The sequence below is a fragment of the Leopardus geoffroyi genome, chromosome A2 (genome assembly GCF_018350155.1).
Source record: "Leopardus geoffroyi isolate Oge1 chromosome A2, O.geoffroyi_Oge1_pat1.0, whole genome shotgun sequence".
Lineage (NCBI taxonomy): Eukaryota > Metazoa > Chordata > Mammalia > Carnivora > Felidae > Leopardus > Leopardus geoffroyi.
In genome coordinates this window covers 112,939,917-112,954,900 of record NC_059331.1, presented here as the reverse complement: position 1 = coordinate 112,954,900, position 14,984 = coordinate 112,939,917, and the positions used below count along the sequence as shown (strand labels likewise).

The window sequence follows — 14,984 nt, the reverse complement described above, 5'->3', positions numbered from 1 at the left end:
GAAATGAGCATGAGATTCTGGAACTAGTGATCAAAAATCATAGATGAAGGCAGGGCCCAATCTCCAAGATGCAGTCATGGGGCTGAGGGCCAGTCTTTGGGAAGGTATTAGGAAAATCAAAGACATGACAGGGCAGAGCTGGTGAAACAATGAGTGCTGATCCATGAAAGCCTTTACTTCAGGAACTGTCAGTAGTTAAAATGATAGATTTAATACCTTACCTTTTTGCAAATAATGATTGTGGAAGCCACACGGGACTAGACCATGTGGGGCGGGGTTGCGGGGGGACTCTGATAACAGTACTCTATAGAGACATTTAGAAAGTTCTTTAAATGCGAATGTTTGTTTTCTGGGACAGATAGAAATGGTATTGGTATTAACATCCAGCTTAGAGTTAATATCTCATTATTTCATTCACTGATTATTTATCTGAGTTAGTGAAGGAGGAATAAAACAAGGTCTTGCCTTCATATTGGAAGGTAAGACTGCCTGTGTACACACACACACAAAACAATGAAACGAGGTATAAAATGTGTTATGACAAGACTATATAGAATATTATGTAATTTATTAGGAAGGAGAGAAACAAAGGAAAGAACTGAACATTTAAAGGTGGGCAAAGCATATTTTAGGGAGAAAAACACAGCACGGTAAACAAAATATATAGGGTTTGGGGAAATGGGAGAGCCATTTGTTCTGGAAGGAACATAAATGACACAAAGGAAAGTTAGGTTCTAGTCAGGAGATTGAAGGACCTGTGACAAAGGAAGGTAGAACGTCTCATTTTGGATTGTGGGACCACCCGAGGGGAAAGTTCAGCAGAACTCTGTGTGAGTGAAGTGGCTTGGGCACGTGGAGCCCCAGTGTTCCCTAGGCAGGTAGCACATAGAAAGGGTAGAGAGGAAATGCAGAAAAGGGAAAAGAAATTTCTCTTTTGTCACCATTCAGCCACCTGCTTCCCATTATGTTTGGGGGCCCAGACCAGACCACTCCAGGGCTTGTCTATATCCATTTTCTGGATTTTGCCTGATAGGAAATGAAAGGCTAGAAAAAGATGCTGTATGAGCAAATGGAGGAAACACATTTCTCAGCTTTTGTGTGTTTCTCTTTAACATTCTCTCTTCCCAATGTTGAAAAAAAAAAAATGAACCCATTATTGCACCTTTCATTTTACCCAAGTTTAAACATTTATTTTTCTTTTTTTCCCTTCAGTTTTCGTGTTCTTGAGCAACCGGAAATAATGTGGAAACACACAGAAGGAAAACACAAAATTAGAAAACGGAAGGAAATATCAAAAAGGGTTTCATTTTGCTCACATTAAAAAAAATCCAGGGGATTTTTTTGTAAGATGCAAAGGTGAAAGATCTCCACTGTGGCTGTAACATCTCTGAGTGACGATCACAGGCTGATGTAGGAGAGGCTTGTCAGGCCTCCCCAGGGAAGTTCTCTTCACCTGCTCTACCAGGCAGTGAGGCATCCTTACCTCTGACTCACTCAAAGAGAATCTGGTGGGGCAGGTTCCACCCCTGCATGAGGATTTGTTTGCATGAGCAGCTCTTAGTCCTTGCCTACATCGAGGGAGCTTTCTTCTTACCTGGCAAGCATCAACCACTTTTGTTTCCTTTTATATAAATAGGTCAATATTTATAAATTATTCTTACATATACCCACCTGATCTGATTTTTTTTAATGCTTTACTTTACTGCTTTGCTTTTCCATTTACATACCCCTTTTTCCTAGGGTGAAACTGTAGCCATCCACTCTCTTCTCCCAGTTTCAGGTGAGAGGTCTGAATTGTGGGTATTGTAGTTCTTTTGCCTTTTAGGGTTTCTGGTTGGACAACCTTGGAGTCACAGTGGGAGGACTTCTAGTCCCAGGTGGCTCCATAAGCAGCAGGTCAAGCACCATACACAGAGGGAGACACGTTTGAAGAGAGTCCTTGGTTTTGGAAGAGTGACTTCCATTCACTAAAATAATGTTCCTGAAATGAAGAAGCTGGGGTTCATTTCCACAACTGTAAGTGTTGTTTTTTTAAAAAGGGAAGGTACTTGATATTCTGTGATTGTGTGGGACAGGGTTTAGAATAAACTTTGAGACAGAATAGAGTAATGCCTTGAGAAATGATTTTGAGTAAAATAATTTATAAAAAGAGGGGAAGAAGATATGCAACATTCAAAGTCAAATTAGAAACACACACACACACCACTTTGGCTTGCTTCAGATACTTCAGATGGTTGAAATGCTCTAAAATTGTAAGTATTTCGAAAGACAGGTGTATTAAAGACTGTGGGCATTGAAGTCAGATAAAGTTGGATTTGGTGGCCCCACTGCTTTTTAGATGTGTAACCTTTGTCAAGCCTCAGTTTCCTCATTTGTAGAGTCAATATGAAATCCACCTCATTGGGTTAATAGGATGAAATTAGCATAACGTGCTGTACTAAATAGATGATTTGACAATAACTGAGGGACAATAAGCTTGGCTTTTTTGAATTAAGTTTCAACTAAGCCCCAAAAACTGATTAAAGAAAAAAAATACTGTATGATTCCACTTGTATTGAGGTATTGAGAGTAGGCAAATTCATAGAAACAGAAAGTAGAATGGTGGTTGCCAGGGGGTTGGGGAGGGGAAGATAGGAAATATTTAATGTGTACAGAGTTTCAGTTTTGCAATTTGAAAATGTTCTGATGATTGGTTTTACACAATGTAAATATACTTAATACCACTTGACTGTACACTCACAAATGGTCAGGTTGGTAAATTTTATGTTATGTGTTTTTCAGCAGAATTTTAAAAAATAGATCAAAAAGCATATAGTAAAAATTCTGGTGCCTTCAATTTATTAATGTGTCCTTCATTCTTAAAAAAAAGTCTAAGTCCATTTTTATAGGGTCTAATTTCACGTTCGATATTGGATCACCTATGTTAGTATCTGGTAATCCTCTCCTTAACTTTATGTGATTATTTCCAATTTGTAATAGTGATGTTAAATATGATTTTATGGGTATTGTGCAGAATTTAGGAATTATGAAGTCAACAATTATTAGTTACAACTCAAATGCATTATTTAATTAGGTTTTCTCATCTTCCATGTAGTTTATTTATTTTTATTTTTTTTTTTTAACGTTTTTTCATCTTTGAGAGACAGAGAGAGACAGAGCATGAGCAGGGGAGGGGCAGAGAGAGAGGGAGACACAGAATCCAAAGCAGGCTCCAGGCTCTGAGGTGTCAGCACAGAGCCTGACGTGGGGCTCGAGCTCATGAACTGTGAGATCATGACCTGAGCCGAAGTCAGACGCTCAACCGACTGAGCCACCCAGGTGCCCCCCATGTAGTTAATTTATAAACAGATTATTTTTATGTGTCTCAAGGCAGGATCTGTTAAACGCCACCTTATCTTAAAATGTATTGGCTAATTTGGAGGACAAAAGACAATTTGGAATTATATTGATTTGAAACTTGAAAGTTTGTCACTTTTGAACTTTTGGAAATCTTTTCTTGAAAGACCATATGTATACACGCTGTCTATTAAGACTATTCCCTGTGGTATTTGGTGATAACTGAAAGTGAGAGCGACAAGTGTTTGTGACAAGTGTGTGAAGTTTTGCATGTGATATACCACATGAATTTAAATCCTCTCAGGAGCTATGTCAGCAAGTCCAGCATAGTACCAGAATAAACTTATAGGAGAAGAAAAGCTGCAGAAGCACTTGATAAATACCACCTAAAAGAGCCACATTGTTTTTGCCCTTCAATGCCATCTATGGCCTACTTTCTCTAGGAAGTGTCATTTATTTATTTAACAACTACTTCTATCAATCCTGCAATGTTCTCCCCCGGGCAAGGCCTGTAGTTAAAGAGTGACTGATGCATAGTCCTGAGGGAATCCTGACCTATTAGAAGAGAAATGTATTAATCCATTAATCATGCATGCCATTCATGCCATCACTGTTCATTAATTCCCCCTCCTTAGAAGGTGTGATGCTTAGTATCGGGAGATTAAAAAGAACTCCATAAATCTTTGCTTCAACTGTAATCATTAGAGATTAGAAAAAAATAAACTTCAAAACTTTTATGTAAGTCGGTCAGTAGCAAAATGGAGTGAAGAGATGTGTACAGAGATTAGCCGAGAAGGGGGAGGCCATGCTTTACTGAATATTGAGAGAACACTGTGGGAAGTGCTGAAGGTCTGGCCAGGTCTGGAAGGTTGTGCAGAGCTGAAATCTGCAGAAAAACATGAAGAGACTATCTCATCTAGAGCAGTATTTCCCAACTTTGCACGGATGAAATGATTTGGGACAATAGATAGACTGGACAATTAATAACATTGGATAATGCTATGAGAAAGTTAGTGTATTTTAAAAATTTCTTTCCATTTTTTTCACGGACAAAATTTTATTGTTGTTAATATGACTTTAAAATTCTTCCAACACTTGTTTTCCATTCTCCTTATAAGAACTATAAAGTAAGTAGCAAGCTCAATGATTTTAGCAGGCAAAAGGTATTTAGTTGTAATTTAGCTATTAGAATAACATTTATTTTTATACTTATTGCCCAATAATTCCAGTAGATGCTGTTTTTTCCCCATTTAAGATACTGCTAGAAATTTGCTTTTACAATACTTATCTTAGCTAGAATGAGAGTGAATTTACAGAGAATAGTAAGTAAAAAATAGTTCAGATGGCAATTGGTAATGGAAAAATAATGACGAGGTGCCAGAATCCCTAAAGTTTGGGAAATATTGAGGTAGTAACTCCACTGCAAAATTAGGAAGTGAAATTGAATTAGTTATTTTTATGTATAGCTGGGAAGGAAGGATATCTGGTATTCTATGATATATTTGGATAATGATTCTGGAATAAAGTCAAATGTAGAAGCTTTAAAGAGATTTGGACTTCAGCTTCTATGTGATGGAGGGTCCAAAAGGGCCCTGACCCAGGCACATGTTGAAAGTTGTGCTTTAGGAAGCTCATCCTTAGTTGTTTAAGCATCCAATCGGCATCACACAGTTCGTGAGTTCAAGCCCCACATCAGGCTCTGCACTGACAGTGAGAAGGCTGCTTAGGATTCTCTATCCCTCCCTCTCTGCCTTTCCCCCACTCACTCTCTCTCTCTTTCTCAGAATAAACATTTTTTTTTTTAATTTAAGCCCAAATTAGTTAGCATATAGTGCAACGATGATTTCAGGAGTAGATTCCTTGGTGCCCCTTACCCATTTAGTCCGTCCCCCCTCCCACACCCCCTTCAGTAACCCTCTGTTTGTTCTCCATATTTATGAGTCTCTTATGTTTTGTCCCCCTCCCTGTTTTTATAGTATATTTCTTTCCCTTCCCTTATAATAAACAATTTTTTAAAGGAAAATAAATATATAAATAAACTTAAAAAAAAGGGAAGATCATCTAAGAAATGGCATATAAGGGGGTTGGAGCACAGGGAACATGAATGCAAACAGAGTACTTTGAAAATAAGTCTCAATTTTCTGAGCATGGGTAAATAACAGCTGATGGGGAAAAATGGAAAAGAAGACAGAGATGAAGAAGTCAATCAACAAAAAAGAAAATTAAGTCATAATTGTAAAAAGACCACCAATAAATTGCTCTTGAGTTGCTAAATTTTGTGGCCTAAGAGAATTACAGTGACACTGAGGCAAAAGAGAAAGAGCTATTTTTTGTTGGGGAAATGATCCTTTGTGCTACAGCAGTTCGAAAATAAGATGAATCAACCTCCCAGTGGAAAAGGAAACTGCATTGTTAATCACATGGTCCTGGAATTCTAGAAAGCCATCAGTGTTGGCCAGAGAAGTGGAGAAAGCAAGCGCATACCTCCTTAAAATGAAATTTAGCCCTGCTCTCTTTCCTGCCCCACTCAAGGACACAAGAAGAGAATCTTCAGGTATCTAGGGAAGGGAAGGGGAATGGAGAAGAGGTTGACTATTTACTCCCCAAATTTTATTTTCTCTTGAGAATCCTTTCTTAATTACTATAGCCACCACCTTGCTCAGAGATGGGGCTCCTTCATAGGGTATTTCCTGAGAATAAACAAAAATATCTTCATCTTTAGCCAGGAAAATAGTCAGTCAGTGGCTTGAATTTCTAGGAAGGGTGGAGTGGAGGTTTCTGTGGGAAAGGCACTTAATTTAGATGTTTCCCTAATATGTTCAATACATAGTAGATGGATATTGAAAGATAGATATCACATACCCCCAGCTTAAATAATAAAATATTAGAAATTAAAAAACATAAAACACTCTCCCTGATCCTGTTCCCCATTTTCCCAACTGAGAGGTTACTACTATCCCGTTTTTGTAGATTATCTCTCCATTGTATGCTTTTATTCTCTCTGCCACTATGTGAATATGTCCAAATATATATATATAACATTGTTCTGAGTGTTTAAAATTTGTATACAAACATTAAATATATTATTCATCAGCAACTTGCTCTTTTCTCTCAACATTGTGCTTTGGAGATTAATCCATGTTGATTTTGTAGCACAACTTATTCATTTTCATAGCTGTATGGTATTCTGCTGTGATAAGTAGCACTATAATAAATATTCTTACATATGCACTTATGTACAAATGTAAGAATTACTGTAGTGACTATATTAGGGAATAGATTTTCTGAGCCATAGGTATATGCATCTTCATTTTATGAGATGCTGATAATAAATTGGTATCCAAAATATTTACACCGTGTTATATTCCATGCCAGAATGAATGAGAGTTCCTATTTCTCTCCATTCTCAACACATTTATTTATCTCAAATGTTCCACATAAATAATCTTTCCACATACAGCTGAAAATCAGACTCTTGTGGCATCTGAGAGAGTAAGATGTATTTGGAACATTCCAATCTATAAAGTATAATGCAAAATTTTATTTCAAATTAACTTTCTTATTTTTTAACCTATGTGAAAAATTAACTGACTTGTCCATTTAACATTTTCTTTAGTGTTAATTATATTAATAATAATAGTGATAATAATATTAACAACTGTTAATGTCATTGAATGCTTACCGTGTGCTAGGTGCTGCCCTAAGCACTTTAATTGCATTGTCTTTTTAAGTTAATTTTGGAGGGCAGATAATGATATTATACCAATTTTAGAGATGAAGAAACTGATTCACAGAAATATTACATCAATAGTCAGTATGTAGTGTTGGTGGCTTTAGTATATACTCAGTGCATTCCAGCTAGGACAGGTGAGAAAGGATAGGTGGGAACAGACTGGGAAGAGAGACATTAAAGTATCATAATCCTTAACTCCACAAAATTTAGAAACCAGTTAATATTTAAATTATATCAAAATAACATAATTAAGTAATAGGGAGTCTCAAATGAGTGCTACATTTGTAGTGGGAGAATTTAATTTTGCCTAGGAAAATTGGAAAATGATTCTTATGGATGATCAAACTTTACTGAGCCTTGGAGGTGAGAAAAAAACGTTAAAGAGGCAAAAAAAGGAAGGGAGTAGCTTTAAAATTATTTTCAAATGTTTGTTTGTTTATTTATTTATTTATTTATTTATTTATTTATTTATTTAGAGAGAAAGCGTGCATAGGGAAGGGGGAGAGAGAATCCCAAGCAGGTTCCTCACTGTCAGCCCAGAGCCAGACATAGGGCTTGATCTCACAAACTGAGAGATCATGACCTGACCCAAAATCAAGAGTCGGATGCTTAACCGACTGAGCCATGCAGGTGACCCAGGATTAGCTTTTTATAAAGTATGAGGAAGTAGAAAGTACAAAATATATTTGGTACCGTTAATTTATGCAATCATTAATTCAACAAATAACTTCTGAACATCTGTTCTATGTGAGGCACTGAGCCAAGTTTTGGGATACAGCACTAAACAAGAAAGACACCATCCCTCCCTATAGATAGGTGTGCTTGGAGATTTGGTATTTGGAGAAATGGAAGCAAAAATATGAAGATAATAAGATTGAAAAGACAAGTTGCCTCTATTACAGAGGATTTTCAAATATCAACCCTAGACGTATGCACGTTTTTCTGAAGGCAGTGAGGAATCAGTATGAGTCACTGTGAGGTGAGTGGCATTATTCACTAATTTATTCAGTAAACATTTATCCTACCCATGCTTTGATGAGGGCTGGACATGTAGAGTTGGAGGAGGTCATGTGACAAAAGAAGTGACCAATAAGTATATAAAATTGATAGTACAGTGTGAGAACTAAAATGGGTTTGCATAGGATAGAGATGCCTAACGCAGGCTGGGAAAGTGTAGTAAGGAGTGGGAGGGCCAGGGGGAGAGATACTTCAAGGTGGATTTGGGGATAAAGAAAATTTCCTAAAGAAATTGAATAACTATGTTTAGACTTTTTTTTTTTTAATTTGAGTAGAGTTGACATACAATGTTACATTACTTTCAGCTCTACAGTGTAGTCTTTGGACATCTCTGTATGTTAAGCTGTGCTCACAAGTGCAGCTGCTATCTGTCACCATGCAACCCTATAATAATACCATTGACTATGCTGTACCTTTTATTCCTGTGACTTACTCATCGCATAACTGGAAGAAAACCTGTGTCTCCCGCTCCCCTTCACTCATTTTGCCCATCCTCCACACCCCTCCCCTCTGGTGTTCTCTGTATGTATAGGTTAACATATACTTATTTCACTTAGCATAATACCCTCTAGACCCATCATGTTGTCACAAATGGCAAGATTGCATCATTTTTATGGCCAAGTAATATTCCTCTGTGTGTGTGTGTGTGTGTGTGTGTACTACACCTTTGTTCATTCATCTCTGAGTATAGTCTTTTATAGAATAGCATTTATTTGTATTTTTTTCCTGATTTCAAAAGTGTTGCATGTTCACTGTAGAAAACTTAAGAACCACAGTCATACCTAACAAGGATGTGCATCTTTAAGAATTGTGTGTAGGGGCGCCTGGGTGGCGCAGTCGGTTAAGCGTCCGACTTCAGCCAGGTCATGATCTCACGGTCCGTGAGTTCGAGCCCCGCGTCAGGCTCTGGGCTGATAGCTCGGAGCCTGGAGCCTGTTTCCGATTCTGTGTCTCCCTCTCTCTCTGCCCCTCCCCCGTTCATGCTCTGTCTCTCTCTGTCCCAAAAATAAATAAACGTTGAAAAAAAAATAAATAAAAAAGAATTGTGTATATATCCTGTCTTGTTATGACTATAATCGGTATTAAGAATGAATAATTTATAAAAATGTTATGCAATCATTTTAGTTCACCTAATAATATAGTACACATTTCTGTATCATTGTATATTTTTCTATATAATATAATTTTAAGTTGCTCATTTGTCGGTGATATTATAATTTAACCAGTCCTTTAGTGTTGAAAATATCTGTTTCCCCCCATATTTGCTATTTTGAATAGTGCCACATTGAGCATTGTTGTACAAGAATCTTAGGACATATCTGAGTACTTTTAAAGATAAATTTGTAGAATCTGGATTATAGGTCATAATACCCACTAAAACTCCTGACCATATCATGCAAAAGAAGGAAAGTCCTCATATGATATTTAACTAGAAACTGAATTGATAAAACCTGCATTTTAGAAAGATTATTTTTAAAATATTGGGAATGGAGAATAGGAAAGATTGGAAGCAGCAGACCAGGTAGGATTTATTGCAGAAACCCAGGTGAGGAAAAAAATAGAGCCTACACAAATGAGGTGTAGTGTTGGGAATTAGTGTTGGCATATGGCAGACATTTTTAGAGATATTAATTTTGCAGCTATTAGCAGATTAGGGGGAGTGGCTAGGAGGCAGGAATGGGGTAAAATTGTGGATTACCTCCTTGTTTCTGACATAGGTAACTAACTGAATGGATGGTGGTGTCCTTGTTCCCTTAGATAGGGAAGATAAGAGAAATAGATTTGGGAGCATAGATAGGTGAATTCATTTGAGGCTAGTGGACTTTGACCTGCCTGTGACTATTCACATAGATAAATTTTAAACAGTAGGACAGGTCTAGGAGTCAGGGGTATAGATAAATCAGAGAAAGATGTGGAAGTCAGCAATCCTTAGACATAGCTACAGTCATGGGTCAGGGTGGGATCTCCCAGAGGTATTGAGGACTGCACATGAGAAGAGTAGGAGGTTCATGGTGGTGCATTCTGACATAATAACATAAAGGTTTAATCAAAGGAAGAAACAACCATTATGAAGACTGTGAAGAGGCCAGAGAAATAGGAGGAAATTCATTGGAGAGTAGAGTGAAGACAAAGGAGGAGAACTTCCAATAAGGGAGAAGTTAGCAGTGAGTGTCACATGTCAGAGTAAGGCCTTAACAACAATGAAAGGTGGCCTTTAAATTTCAGTGGATGTCTTGTCTAGAGCAGTTTCAATAGAGCAGCAGGGACAGACACCAGAATGCTAAGACTAGACCTGTGTTTCAATGACATGACTTTTATGGCAGTGGGCAGAATCGTGCAGGAAGGGGAGAGACAAGAAAGTGGAAGACTAGTGGAGAAGGGATTGAGGTTCCAGAAAGGATGTAATAAGGCCTAACCCAGGGCAGTTGCCATGGCATTAGTTAGAAAGAGAATGTGGCGATAAGGTGTACCAAGTAGATGGATGTGATCTGTGTGAGAGATGATGCAGTTCAAGGGGCTCCAAGATTTTAATTTGATATAAGTGAGAAGATTGCAAAACCATCAACAAATGCAGAGTTCCTGAAAAAAAGTAGGCATTTTTTTGGTGGAGATAAGGAAGGAGAGACGAGTTCAACCGTGGATATGTTTGATCTGAGGCGTGTATAGGAAGGTATAAGGCTATGGCAGTATTCATACTGAGATATTCTGAAGGTGGCTGATAAGGTTCTGCAGCTCATAGCAGAGCTCTAGTTTAAAGACAAAAATAACTGAGTTTTTCCCATAAAAATGGGACATGGAATCATAAGGAAGGCTGGAATAGCTCAAAGAGATCACCGAGAGTGAAAAGAACAACACTAACAACAACAAAATAAAGGGACAATATTTAAATAAACAGGTAATGCAAGTGGAGCCACTGAAGAAAACATGGAAAGCAAAGCAGGAAAACCATGAGGAGACTAATTCAAGAAATTAGAGAGAGAGTTTTAGGAAGCCAAGGTCATGACCAAATCAGCTGCAGGAGGACAAGCAGAAAGAAGACCAGGGAAGGCCTTCGGGATCTGGGCTACTTCTAACTTTTTTTGCGTTATCTTGAAAAATACATTTTAGAATATTTATATTTTTCTGATACAGGGACTTATGCCGTCTTCTAGATGTTTTTCCCTTCTTAAAATTTTTTTAAATGTTTATTTGCTTGAGAGAGAGAGAGAGAGAGAAAGAGACAGAGAGAGAGAGAGAGAGAGAAAGAGACAGAGAGCATGAGTGGGGCAGGGGCAGAGAGAGAGACAGAGACACAGACCCAGGAAGGCTCCAGGCTCTGAACTGTCAGCACAGAGACGGGCGTGGGGCTTGAACTCACAAACTGCGAGATCATGACCTGAACCAAAGTTGGACACTTAATCGACTAAGCCACCCAGGCACCCCGTTTTTTTTATCTCTTATTAATTTCTGTTTTTCCTTTTGCATGGAGTTAAATACTTAACTTTGTTTAATTCTATAACACACCTTTTGATTGCTCTTCCTGACTGAAGTTAAAGGAAGTATTTTATGACCTCACTTACGATACTAGAAACTAAACAGTTTTAATCTCATGAAAATTTATCAAAGGCAAAATTTTATGCGGGTTTCTCTTCTTACTTTTGCCATTTTAGAGAAAATAAGTTGTGTTAATTCACATATCAATTCATATACCAAACTTTTTTTTATTTACTGAAGTTTCCTCCTTGATATCTATAGCTAAGTTTAATTCTAGACCCTCAGACTAAACTACTAGGAGGGTCCTCTATCCTTGTGTGATTGAAAAATAGCAAGTCTCCAGCAAAGTGAGCAGTGGGCAGTGTCTGCCCACTGGGTGATTCTCTTTTTGGATTATTGCAATAAACTGAAAATTCAGTAAAAAAATTATTTGTCTTTGAATATCAAGAATCAAGCATCATTTTCCAGATGTAAAGTTAACTCCTCCGTATTTACACATAGCTTACAAACTTAAAGTGTGAATATGGTTTTATGTTATGCCTATAATCCAGTCTATTTTTCTGTATTCTCCTGGAAAAAGAAAGCATGCTTGTTATAGCTCACCCATTTGCTGAAAAATACAGACTCATTTATTCTGTCTTTGGTGTTTCAGTCAGATTTCCAAAGGTTGATGTTATAAATGAGCTGGTTGGTTTATTTTAGGTAGCACATTTCACTCTGATTAGCATTTAGACAAATCTGTGTTAGGATGCCAGGGCTAAAAAAAAAAAAAAAAAAAAAAAAAAAAGTGCTAGAGACTGTGCCAAATGGAAAGACTTGAGAATAGTATTTTTAAAAAATTGGACAATCAAGAGAGGCTTTAATATCTATTCAAAATGTATTTACAAGGATATTTAAAAAAAAAAAACATAAAGTGATTCTTCCCCACAATGAAAAAATCCAGGTACTATATAAGCTGGAGAATGAAAAGTAAACTGAAACGCCAGATTTTGGGTTCCTAGTCTACAAACCCTCTCCCTGGAAGCACAGCATGGCAGTTTTCAGTTTCTTTTGAATTCTTCTAGGAGTAGATATTCTAAGCATATGGAGTGTTTGGTGCCCTTGATGTTTTTACTTAATATTTTGATGATTGACTCATATCATTGCATATGAAGATACCACACTCTTTTTTTTTTTTTACCACAATGACCATAGATACGTCAAAATTTATTTATTGGTCTCCTATTGGCAGTTTGCACGTACTTCCTACTCTTCAACTGTAAACACAGCTGCAGTGATCATTTTTATACAGTAACAGGATATTAAACTGGAAATTTTGGCTAAGATTCTAAGACAATTGATTTGAGATGCCAAGAAGAGGTATCTGACTAAAATTCCACCTGGGGATATTTTCACAGTTCTTGAGCTCCTCATTCACTTTCAGGTTATAAAGAAAGCTATAGGGAGAAAAAAATACTTGGAGGATTTTGTGAGAATGATTTTTAGAGAGCTACCCCAATGCAGAGGGGTAGAATATGAGGAACAGTACTTTTTATCTCAAGCTTTGAGGAAGTGGCTGTATTGCAAACTCCTGGAAAGCTTGATGTGTTTTTCTGGTAGAAAAACAGAGCTGAGGGAGGAGTAACTGACAGAAGAATTAGATGCATTGCTCATTTCACAAGTGGTGCAGTCATGAGTTTCTCAGGATCCCTTAGAGTTCACTTGCACGCGGATGCATGCACCCACATACCCCCTCACACACCCCACACAGTATCAGCAATAAACATCAGCAGAGACAAAACTAGCTTCCAGTCATACCAGTAGGGTAAAAATGCTCTGTTTTCTCTCTCCCTTTCTTTCCCCATTCTCTAACTTTGGAGACTTCAGTAACAGGAACTTGTAAGTTGGTGATGGAGGAGGTGAGGCTGGGAAAGAGAAGATGTGCACTGAACTCCCTCCCACAAAGGCTATTAACCTGCAGGGCTAGGAGATTTGTTTTAAGATGGGAGATTAGTGTACTCATGAAAATATTGGATGGGACATTTTAATTTATGAAACAAAACTGCATTTTGCAACTTTAAGTAACCACAGGATTTTCTTTAGGTCAAGAGTGACCAGAAGATACACGAGGCTAACTGGGGGATTTTTATCAGTGGTATTGGAAAAAACTCCCCCCAGTGAATACATTTTTAAAAGGAAAGTGGTAGACAGAAATGCAGTTGCATTCTGATTCATCTCATGATTGTATTTAAAATGGTTATATATCTATCGTTGCCTATATATTAGGAACCATTCTTAAATAAGTGCAATATACTAGTTTATGGATTTCCAGAGCAGAGTAGAGTTAACTAACTTTAAAAAGGAATAATTTAAAGTAAAACCATGTTGTAGGGTGCACTTTCCAATATAGTGATCACTGGCACATGTGCCTTTTAATTAAAATGAATTAAATTAATTAAAATAAATTAAAATTAAAAATTCATTTCCTCAGTTGCACCACCATGTTTCAAGTGTTTAATAGTTACATGTAGCTCTTGACTACTGCTCTGAGAGAGCAGCTTTGGAACATTCCTAAAACCACCAAATTTTTGGACCTTATAACAGACATTAAGCCACAGAATTCTTAAAAAAACACAGCAGCAGGGGCGCCTGGGTGGCGCAGTCGGTTAAGCGTCCGACTTCAGCCAGGTCACGATCTCGCGGTCCGTGAGTTCGAGCCCCGCGTCGGGCTCTGGGCTGATGGCTCAGAGCCTGGAGCCTGTTTCCGATTCTGTGTCTCCCTCTCTCTCTGCCCCTCCCCCGTTCATGCTCTGTCTCTCTCTGTCCCAAAAATAAACGTTGAAAAAAAAAACACAGCAGCAAAGGCATAATTATTATTTCCACTTAATAGATGTAAAAATCAAAGATCAGAGAGGTTTAAGAACTTGATCAAGTTCTTTTATTCCAGGTCCCATGTTCTTTCCTCTAAAACACATTAGTCAACCCTCAAAACAAATATAACATATAAAATCATTTTCACTCTACTTTAAGAATACAATGGGAATATTCTGAAATCTGGAAATCCCTAAGGGAAGGAGTCTTTGCCCTTCTCTCTGTCATTACTATTGGTGGCAAACACCAATAGTATTTCTTGTTGTTAATACCTGCCATTTTAATATCCATAAAATTTATTCACAGAGATTGCTGCAACTAAAAGATAGTTTTAATGAATGCAAAAGGTTTTAGTAGCAATAGCAAATATTAAATATCTGCACTTATCTATATTATCCCTTCACTTCAGTAGGATTCTCTAAAAAGTTTCTCACTGACTTGGATATGTATAGATTGTTTTGAGACTTGCTTTCTGTTGTTTTTACAAAGGAAGATAAATGAAATTTATAATGAAACTGCTTCACACAAAACATCTAGTAGTGTGTTGGAGATGACTGTTTGGGAGGGAAATACA

At 37.4% G+C, this 14,984-nt stretch overlaps 1 protein-coding gene across 1 annotated transcript in view; it reads left to right on the top strand.

The window, feature by feature from the left end:
- Positions 1 to 1,514: 1,514 nt before the first annotated feature.
- Positions 1,515 to 14,984, top strand: part of MACC1 (MET transcriptional regulator MACC1) — a 64,578-nt gene continuing 51,108 nt past the window's right edge. Inside the window, exon 1 of the mRNA XM_045495042.1 lies at positions 1,515 to 2,016. The gene's annotated coding sequence lies outside the window, so the exon portion shown is untranslated. The remainder of the gene's footprint in view (positions 2,017 to 14,984) is intronic.